Source organism: Pseudopipra pipra, chromosome 27, assembly GCF_036250125.1.
Source record: "Pseudopipra pipra isolate bDixPip1 chromosome 27, bDixPip1.hap1, whole genome shotgun sequence".
In the NCBI taxonomy this organism is placed as follows: Eukaryota; Metazoa; Chordata; class Aves; order Passeriformes; family Pipridae; genus Pseudopipra; species Pseudopipra pipra.
Window position 1 is genome coordinate 2,994,876 of NC_087575.1, and position 10,423 is coordinate 3,005,298.

At 49.8% G+C, this 10,423-nt stretch overlaps 1 long non-coding RNA gene across 1 annotated transcript; it reads left to right on the top strand.

Annotated features, from left to right (window-relative positions):
• The first annotated feature begins 5,727 nt into the window (after positions 1-5,727).
• LOC135403419 (uncharacterized) lies at positions 5,728-10,078 on the top strand. Its single transcript, XR_010425400.1, has 3 exons — positions 5,728-6,288; positions 7,355-7,486; positions 9,281-10,078. It is a non-coding gene; the product is annotated as an uncharacterized LOC135403419 (long non-coding RNA).
• The last annotated feature ends 345 nt before the right edge of the window (positions 10,079-10,423 follow it).

The following is a 10,423-nucleotide window of genomic DNA, read 5'->3' on the forward strand; positions in this document are numbered from 1 at the left end:
ACAGGGTGTGACTCTTGGGGATAGGCCTGTGCAGGGCCAGGAGCTGGACTCAGTAATCCTTGTGGGTCCCTCCCAGCTCAACTCGGTGTATTCTGTGAGTCTGTGGTTCTGCTCAAAGGGTTTCAGATTTATTTTATTCTCAGTGGGTTTTCTCCAGCTCTCAGCCCCACTCCTCAGCTGCACCACAGACATCTTACATTAACACAAGTGTTGAGTGAGTGAGTGTGGGGTGAAACTCTACTACCCCCTGTGATGCCCCTTCCCATTAGCACATACAGGGGAGTAGAGAGTGCTCCAGAAGGCCCATGGAATCAGATTTAACCCAACAGTTCACAGCAGTCACTGCTGTACCCACTAACCTCCTTCCCTGCTAACAGCAGGCGGAGATTTAACAGGGAGGAGAGGAGAGGGTGGCTGGGGCACCCGGGGCTGCTGCTCTCCTGGTGTGTTCCTGCTGATCCTGCTTGCACAGTGTGGAAGTGGCTGCACAGCTGCCTTCCTGCAGGGTGGCTGCAGCTGGCCCTGCTTCCAAAGCCCATCTGCCACCTTTTCCCAGCCTGCTGAACACCCCTGTACGTGTGAGCCAGAACCCTGATCCATCAGATATCCCAAGCCCAGACAACAAGAAGCAGAAATTTTCCTGGAAGAGAAAGGAAAATCCTCCCATGGCAGACTCAGGAGAGCTGAGGCACTTCAGTCCTGTTGTGGGCCGCTATCCCCAACTCAGCTGCTTAAAACCCACATGCTAAGGCTGATTTTGCGTCCTGTAGTGGATCAAAACTGCGACCTGCAAACTGCAGCTGAAGTCTGTGCTTCGGTTTGCCACTGTGGAGAAAGGAAATGACAGCCCTGAGTGCTGGGAGGGTAAGGATGTTAAATCCAAGAGGTGTTCATGTGTCTCAGTGGTGGGACTGACAGCAGCAGAACAGCAGAAGGGAAGCAGGAACTGATATTGATGTGCCTGGGATGCTGCTAATCATGAGTCAGGCACTGCATCCTACCCCAGCCCAACGATCTTGGAGCCACACACAACTAAAGTCGATGCTTCTTCCCCTCAGCTTCCCCCTTTTCCCTTCCCAGAGCTGCTGGCAGCCTTTTTTTTTTTCTTCTTTCCACCAAACGCGGCCCTCTTGTGTTCACAAGAGAAATAGGGAGAAATCAGTAACAACCACTCATGAATATGAGAGAATTATCAGAAAAGTGGCTTTTCCACACCTTAAACTCTGCTTGGATGGCTCAGGGAGCCAAGAGCAGCATCCTACAGGCTTCTGCCCAAATCCCACAAGAGCAAGCTTGAACATCAACGTGAGCATTACAGAGATTCCTGCCTTCCCTCCCACTCCCACCTCCCTCTGGTTTGGAAACAAGGATTCCTCAGGGGTTTGCAGATCTAAACACGCAGTGCTCGGAAGAAATAAACCCCAAGTGCTGTTACCTGAAGGGTGGAGAGGAAGAGCAGCAGGGGAGAGCACAGATCAGTGTGTGTGTGTGTGCACACGTGTGTGTTTGGCCCCACGCACACGCTGCAACACGGCTCCAAAACGAAAGGAGCAGTCGTTTATGTGGAGGTTTCCATAGAGACCAAGTTTTGAAAGAATTAAGGTGGAACGATTATGTATGTTCTGGAGGGCTCGAGATAAAAATAACCTTGCTAAGCGTTGCATGGACTAATTAGATGATGATCCTTGACTCGGAGCTCTCCTTGGTGTTACAGTCGCTGGGCTCCTGGGCTTGCCCACGTGTGCAATGGGGAGTGAAGCACTTCAGACAACAGCAGTGATCCACAGCCTCGATGCCTGTTTCCCTGGAAGGCTGTTCTGCTCTCCAAAGGCTCGTCTCTCGCTACCGCTCTGCCAGCTCAAGCAGAAACGACGTGTGCTCCAACCCTTCTGCTGTCAGACCTGCTGTCACCGACGCCCAGCGAAACCCTCGGGGTCACAACAGGGAAAGAAAGAGAGAAGAAGAAAGGCAAGGAGTGAGGAGCACTGGTGGGTTTCCACCAGCCATGGCAAGGAAAGTCTGCCCCAGAGGGAACCCAGTTCACTGACACCAGCCCCAAAGCATCCCCTCCATGGCAGTGTGTGCTCTCCAGCCTCAGACAAGGGTGTCTGAGCTCCTCTGATTTACAGGAGCTCCAGGGAGCACCAGGGCATGGAGGAAGGACAGTGGGGACATGGTTAGTTTGCTCCTTACTCTTTGAGAATGCCCTGACATCGGTCTAGCACTGCTTCCACACCCAGGTACAAACAAGAAAACAAAATACTAAAGGGAAGACCCTAAGCCAAAGGAATGGGAGGATCTCTGACAGCGTCTCCCACCCCGTGTTAGGATGGAACAATTGCTCAGTCTTGGCCAAACCTTTAATCCCTTTGAGGCTGGGTGGGTTTTTTGCCCTACTTACAGAAAAAAATGGACTTTAGGTGGCAGCTCAGCAAGAACTGCTCTTGCACTTAGGTCAAAATGGCGGTGTGGGAAAAATCCTCTTTTGAAGCAGCCAGAACAAAATCTTCTCAATGCTTCGCTTTGAAAAAAGGGCATTTTGTTTGGAACTGCAATAACAGGGTAAATGCATCCAAGAAAGCAGCAGAAACTTTTGCTTTGCTGTGGAACAGGCACAACTCTGTGAGGCCAATTACTTCTACTTTGGCAAGGGATAGCAGAAAAAACTTCTTTTCAGGTGTCCTCCCCCCCAAACACTTCACCCTCCACTTTCCTCCAGTTAAAGCCATGAAACAAATTAGAGATTTCTCACTCAGCTGCAGTCCTTAGCCAGAAGAGCAATTTCTGTGCTGCCCTCAGCCCAGCTGTCTCACAGTCTGGTATCTAACAAGCCACACTGACTCCCAGTATATTTTTCCTAAAGCAAATTCCTAATGATGGTTATGAAAACGTCCTTATGGTTTCCCAGCTGATGCAAAACTAACATACAGTAACAGGCCCTGATTCACACATGAACATTTCTAAAAGCAGCCTCTGATTTCTGGGCCCATGTGTGGGTCACAAAATCCTGGAATATCCTGGGTTGGAAGGGACCCACAAGGATCATCCAGTCCAACCCCTGGCCCTGCACAGACACCCCAACAATCCCACCCTGTCCCTCAGAGCGTTGTCCAAACCCTCCTGGAGCTCTGGCAGCCTTGGGGCCGTGCCCACTGCCCTGGGGAGCCTGGTCAGTGCCCCAGCACCCTGTGGGGGAAGAACCTTTCCCTGAGATCCATCCCAAGCCCCCTGACACAGCTCCAGCCCTTCCCTGGGTCCTGTCCCTGGTCCCAGAGCAGAGCTCAGTCCCTGCCCCTCTGCCTCCCCTCGGGAGGAGCTGCAGCCCCCAAGGAGTCTCCCCTCAGTCTCCTCTGCTCCAGCTGAACCAGCCAAGTGCCCTCAGCTGCTCCTCAGACCCTTCCCCAGCTCTGTGTCACACTCTCCCACAGCTTCAGATCCCTCTGACACTGTGGCCCCCAAACAGCCCCCAGGACTTGAGGTGAGGCCACCCCAGGTCAGAGCAGTGGGGGACAATCCCCTCCCTTGACTGTGACCCCAAGTGTTCTTTATGGACCAGGAAAGCAGGACCTTCAGCACTAAATTCCCTCCTTCACATGCCCTGCTTCACACCTGACCACTGCTTCAGGGCACACCAAAGCAAGTGTTTGCACCTTCTGTGTCACCAACTCTGCCTCGTTTGCTTTGTGATGGCTCTCACCCAAAGACTGTGTGGGGGAAAACAAAACCCTTTTCTCTTCAACTTCTGAAGCTTGACAGGCAGTGGCAAGTGATAATAAAGCTGAAAGGCCCCAGATCTGATATAGTTTAAGAAAAGAGGGAAACAGATAAAGACCTTTTTTGATTCATGGGATTGCTCCTCCAGGAACTCTTCGGGCAGGATGGAGATTTCTGCCTCCACATCCACCGTAAAAGCTCAGGAAGTGAGTTATTAGAGGAACAATTTCCCCCATGTGCAGAATAATCCCCTTCAATCTCTCCTCTCTGCCTAAAAGACCACAGTGTCTCCTTCAGAAGTGTCTTTAATACAGAGGCCAGTGACTGTTCTTGGCCATGGCAGTGTCAGCTTGGTGACAATGTCAGCTCTGCTGATTTCTGAGCGTGGCTCGTGCTTTCCTCAGGTGAAAATGATAAGACACTCCAGCATCTATTTCTGCCTCCCACGGCACCCCCCCTGTAAAGATCAATCCTGCCTGAGTGCAAGAGAGGGCTGCAAGGGCTTGAATTAATTCAGGCAGACAGCCTGCTCCTCTCTGTAAACAGTGCCACGGCTCTGGCATCTGCAAAGGTTCCATGTGACGCAGGAAACCTGAGTCAGGCCCACAGGGACATGATCGATGAGGGCAGGAATGGGGAGCAGGACATGTCTGCAGACAGCACAGCCCAGGAGTGTCCTGTGTTGCTCTCGTGCCAGCACGAGGAGGAGGGGATGTGATGAGGTTTGACATGAGCAGCAGCAGCATCACAACTTTCCTCCTTCCTAAAGCAGCAAGTTTCCAACTCGTCACCTGTTCTCAGTACGGCCAACAAATTACCAAATAGATTTCATTTCAGCCTGGTCTCCTATCAAAGCCAGGTTTAAGTAATCAGTGTGTGTGCTCACACATGTGTGTGCATTTATGTCCTTTCCCTTTTTCCTTATCCCCCTGGAATTCACAGAATCTCAGAATATGATGAGTTGGAAGGGGATCCACAAGGATCATTGAGTCCAACTGCTGGCCCTGTACAGGACACCCCAAAAGTCACACCATGTGCTTGAGAGATTCTGAACTCACTGGCCAATTCAAATCTAATCCAACAAAGACAGAGGTCTCAAAAAAGCTAAATCCCAAGAGAAATGGTAAAACTACATATTTGATCAGGGTTGGCAGACACTGTAATGAGGAGAATATCTGAAATGTCAGCTCAACCCTCACTACACACCAGAGATGCCACCCCAGAAGGGACTGAGCCAAGAGAGCCTTGCACCAGGCTTTCCCTCAACACAGGTGGACAAGATGCTTCAAGTTCTGGTTTGGATTTCCCTCCTGAGTTGCCTCTCCCCCAGAACCCTGCTGTCTCCAGAGCTGCCAGGGAAGACTGCTCATCAGGTGAGGTGATTATGGCCCCACCAATCTCCAAAAAGCATCTTTGACCTTGGGAGAAGCATGGCTTGTGCCAGTGTCTTTTTCAAAGATCCAGTGCTCCCTAACATGAATGTGCCCATTTATTGACACACCTGAATTTGGCTTGGTTTGTATCAATACCTGGGCCTCAGGTCATAAATCTGCAGTGGAATTAGGTCTGAGTTTCCAGTTGCTCTCAGCCTCACATTATCATCATCTTTTCACCCCTTACAGCGCCCTCGATCTGTGGGCAGTGTTGTCCCCCCCGTGCCAGGCACCAAACAAACACAACCATCACAGGCTGCCTCAGCTTGCTCAGACAACAACTCCAGCAGGAATTGGCCTGACCCTCCCCACTGTGCCAGGACTTGGCCTTTTCTCAGCAATTATCTCCTGCACGGGGAAAAGCAGCTCAGTGTTCAGCTGTCAATAGACATGAAAGTGCCTCGACCCCCCCTTTCCCTTCCCACTCCAGCTGCTGCAGGTGCTGCCAGGCTCCTGGGGAAAGAGGAGAACAAAAATCCTGTGCTGAAGGTCACCAGCCCCAAAGTACCACCCGAAAGAGGGGGCAGAGCTCACCAAAGATTAATGGCACTTCAAGGTTTAGATCTGTGTGTGCTGGGAGGGTCTGTGCAGACAGCCAATAAAGGCTAATATGATTTTACACACAAATGAATCATTTCAAGGAATGAATTGCCCCGAACAAGCCTGGACGTGGCCACGCTCCTGTCCTGAGGAGCAGGGGGAGGCATTCCCTGCTGATCCACAGAGAGCTCAATTAAGGAAGAGAAGTCCTGGTTTTTGCAGGCTGAGCCTGTGGGTTTGCAGCCCTTGGCTCAGGCAGTAAGGCCAATGTCAAGAGCCTGACTGGCCCCAGGCACAGTGCAAGGCTGGGTGGCCCAGGCTCTCTCACCCTTGCTCTGACACTGGAGGCTGTGTGGCCTTGGAGAATTTATGCTTCCTCTCAGTGCCCCTCTTAAAACAAGGATCCTGACACTGTGTTCCTTTGTAAAAATGCCCTCGGAGCTCACAAAGAGAAGTGCTGCATCACAGAGAGTTATTGCTCCATCTCATTCCTTCCCTGCCCTGCTCAGGTAATATCTGAGCATCTCCTAGACCTGCACCAGGCAATATGACTCATGTCTCTCATATGTGGCTCCTCTACGATCCCCAAAGGGGAAATGAGGTATGGGGAAGGTTGTTTTTGTTTTGGCAGGGTTGTTTCATGTCTGGGCTCCGTTTCTGGGTGAAGGACTCCCCGTGTGTGTTGGATTTTTAGCTCTGTGTCTGGGTGAGAGAAGGGAGGGCAATGAGCTGCTTGGAAACCAGGCAACAGGCAGCCATTTCACAGTTTGGGGTCATTCAGGGCTGACATTTAGAGGCAAAATATGCTTGGAAGAGGCAGTTTCACTGACCCCAGGGGCACCACACTGGGGAAAGCTTGGTTAGGGCTGAGCCTTGGTCCACTGAAATTCGCTGGGACTCTCATTTTTCCACCTAATTCTTAACTCCTGAGATTCAGGAGAGAAGGGGAAGAAACAAACATTGAAAACTTGCCTTTTCTCTGACCCTTTTCCCTCGTGGATGGGAACATGCCCACACAGTGGTCCCCTGGCAGGTGAGAGCAGGTAACAAGCTGGGTACCACCTCCTGCCAGAGGCTTCCTCTTTAATGCACTGGGCTTGAGAACACTCCTGATTCCTCCTGGGCACACAGCAGGAGCCGTGCTGAGCATCAGGAACTTTGATCTCTGTGAAGCTCTAAGGCAGGAGAAGGTCCATGTGCAGCTTCATTCCTCCAGATCCAGCTGTGGGAGGAGGCCCAGGAGTGGATGCACAGGTTATAGCCACTGTCTGGAGCGTGGTCAGCCCTGTGCCTCCTGGGCTTCCTGTTTGCAGAGGTGCAGGAGAAAAGGAGAAGGTGGGATATTCTCCTCAGAAAGTCCCTGGGACTTCTAAATTGTTTTCCCAAAGAAAGGTGGGTTTTTTTTTTTTTTTTTGTTTGTTTTGTTTTGTTTTGTTTTTAAATTTTCTTTGCAAAAAATCCCCTGAAAGGATAAGTTTTTTTATTTCAGGAACGTTTGATTTTAGGATCTTTCTGAAAGCCCCCCCCCAAAAGTTGAGTGTTCTGGACACAACTTTTCAATACTTTGAAATGAGAATTTCCCCCAACTTTCATTCTCCTTGTCATAAAAGTTCTATTTCATGGCCCATTTGGAAAATACTATCTTTTAGGTTTTTTTTTTTCCCCAGATTCAGAGTAAAACCCACCTTTCCACAACCTCAGTATTGCCTCTGCTGTGCTGAGACCTCCTTGTCTCCCTACAAGGCACCTACTCACCAGCACCAGGCATGGATGGAGCCTGCAGCACAACAGTTAACGTGGTAATTCTCCAAGGATTTTGTTTAGAGTTTTATAGCATTACACACCAGCCTTATTGGATTTAAATGGCTTAAATTAACTGGGTTATTTAATGGATTGTCCAGATTAGGGAGGAATCTGCAAAGGCTGTTACTTCAAGAAGAGCAGCTGAATGGGAAGAAAAGATCTCCAAGTAACATTAATATCCTGGAGGCTCACAAGTCCTGACAGGCCACTCCTGTCCTTTATTGACATTCTCTCATATGCATTTAGCCAGGTTTGTGTTTAGTTTAATAATCTCCTGAAAGTTTAATTGTTGCTTTATTCATCCATGACCTTTCCTTCTCATCTGGAGACATATTATTGCTAATCTACAAATTTCAAGAACCAGATTTATTTGCAAAACCCATTATTCTGCTATGCAAATCTCCTCTCTTCCTGCAGCCTGCCTGAACAGGGCTTTCTTACAGCCACCATAATATATAGGCACTATTCAAATATTTAAATGTAAAATTTATCTATATTTCTCTTTCAAGCATGCCCAGGTTCTATGTGGTGCGAAGTTAATTAAAATCTTTAGAATCAAAGGCAGGTTTGCTGACCTTGATCCAGACCTGGCAGTCTTTAACCTCCAAAGTCCTCACTTAACCACAGGGGAACTGGAACTACCAGGAAAGGGGAAATCACTTGGCTGACAGTAAATTTCTGATGGAGAAACACGTCCTCTCCATTAGTGTCAGACATGACAACAGCAGTGCAGCCCCAGAGGCACAGACACAGCTTTCCTGAGCTGTCTGCAGGTCCCTGACCTGAAGCAGGAGCAGAGAAATGCCCAGAACAAGAGTCTTTGCCACAGATCTTTCCCCCAAGTGTCCCCAGAGTGATGCCTCCCCAAAGCCTCAGGGACAGGGTGGGAGGCAGAACCTGTCAGAGAATCCAAGAATGGCTTGGGGTGAAAGGGACCTTAAATATCATCTTGTTCCAACTCCTCTGCCACGGGCAGGGACACCTTCCACTAGACCAGGTTGCTCAAAGCTCCATCCAGCCTGGCCTTGGATGCTTCCAGGGTCTGGGCAAACACTTCCAGGGATGGGGAAAACTTCATTTGATGTGGGGCTGCTCTGAACCTCTACAGATCCAGGGACTTGAGCCCTCTTCCCAAATAATCAGTGTCCCCAGTACTCAACATTAACTTCATCTGTCCCCTGCCTCAATTTCCCACCTCTGTCCATGGCCTGTTTGTGTTCACTCGGGTTCTGAAGTGCCAGCTGCTATAATCCTCCTTCCCAAAGCCACAGCCAGTGTCCCCTGGCTACGGAGCATCATTTCCACAAATACAGGCAACCAAGAAATCAACATTTTCTACTAAGCCTGATGTCATTGAAGGGCATTATCAGAGAAGCTCACACAATTAGACCATAATTCAGTGGATGGATGTCAAGGACTTTACTGATGAGCAAATTAAGGAAGCATTAGCCACGGGATTCGAGGGAGAGGCAACGTGGGTGCCAGCCAGAGAGCAGAGCCGTTGTGCTTGTGCTCCCAGAGCTTCCCTTGGCACTGTGCCTGCTCACCCAGCACCCCCTGGCTCCTCCACATCCCACCTCATGGATACAGGGGGATCTGGGCCAGGGCAGCCAGAGCTGATGGCTCAGCTTCATCAGGTGCCTGCAGAGAATCTGGGATCCACTGGTCCTCTCTTGGATAATTCAAAAGAGAAGGAAGCAGAAACCAAGAGGGAGAGGTTTTCAGTCAGATAGCACAGGATTATGTTTGCTGAGAAAGACAGTCTTTATTCTTGCCCCAAATATTTGCAGCCCTAGGCCTGGAAAAACCAGCACAAGCTCCAGATGGATCAGGAAGGCACCCCAGACTGCCAGGAGAGGCTCACTCTGCTACGTCCCCACTCGGACCTGACTGAGAAACAACAACTCCTGAGTGGTTTGCTCCAAGCTGATAAGACAGAAATAGTCCTGTATCTCACCAAGAAATCACCACTGTTGGACTGATGGACAGGGAACAACCCTGGTAGCCTTTCATTGAAATGGAGTTACTGGTGCACATGATGAAAAGCCTGGGAACACATCCTGTTGGAACAGCCACCTGCTGAAGTCCCACATGCTGAAGCAGGGAAGGAAGCAGGATGAGGATAGTTTGGTCCTGGAAATGTAATGGAGTGAGAGCTCTGCTTCAGACACACAACCACAGATGGGTCTTACACACTTGTGTGTGGAGCAGCCCCTTTTCCCTGGATAGCTGCAGAGTTCAGAGGTGGGAACTGGCCATCTCCTGGCAGCCAAACCCACTGAAGCCAAGAACACCCCTGGCTTCAGTGAGCGCTGGCTCAAGCTTTCTATATTTCAGATATGAGTGGCTTTAAGCTGTTTTTCACAGTCTGTGTATTGTTTCTCTTGCTCAAATAATTTAGCTTTAACCTGAGGCTGTGGGCTCAATCCTTGCTGTCAAAGCCCAGTGTGTAGCTTTGCATGCAGCTCCTGAGGGGATGCGGGAGTACAGCATGAATCTCCTGGCTCCTTCAAAGTCTTGCAGAGCTGCTTTATGTGTGTAGAAACAGGCATAAATAAAAATAAATCTGACAGGCTTTAGTCTGTGTTTCTCCGATATATCCTTGTCTGCACTGGATTTACCCAGTTTATGTCTGACAGCATCACCAGGGCTGTGTTTACAGGGAGACAGACCCCAGTAAATACTAACAAATTCCCTCACAACATTCCCTCACCGATACTTCCAAGTGAGATAAGATACAGTGGGCAGACTATGGACATGGGTGAGAGTAGGGAACCACCAGAAATCCCAGGCTGGGTGTCCCAGCTCGATTCTGTGGCTGTGCACACATGGTCTGCTTGGGGCACCTCAGCCCCAGGTGCACAGCAAACCAGGCTGCTTTAATTACCACTCCAAATGGGGGTTTCAATGCAAATTGCTTTGTTTTCACTGCT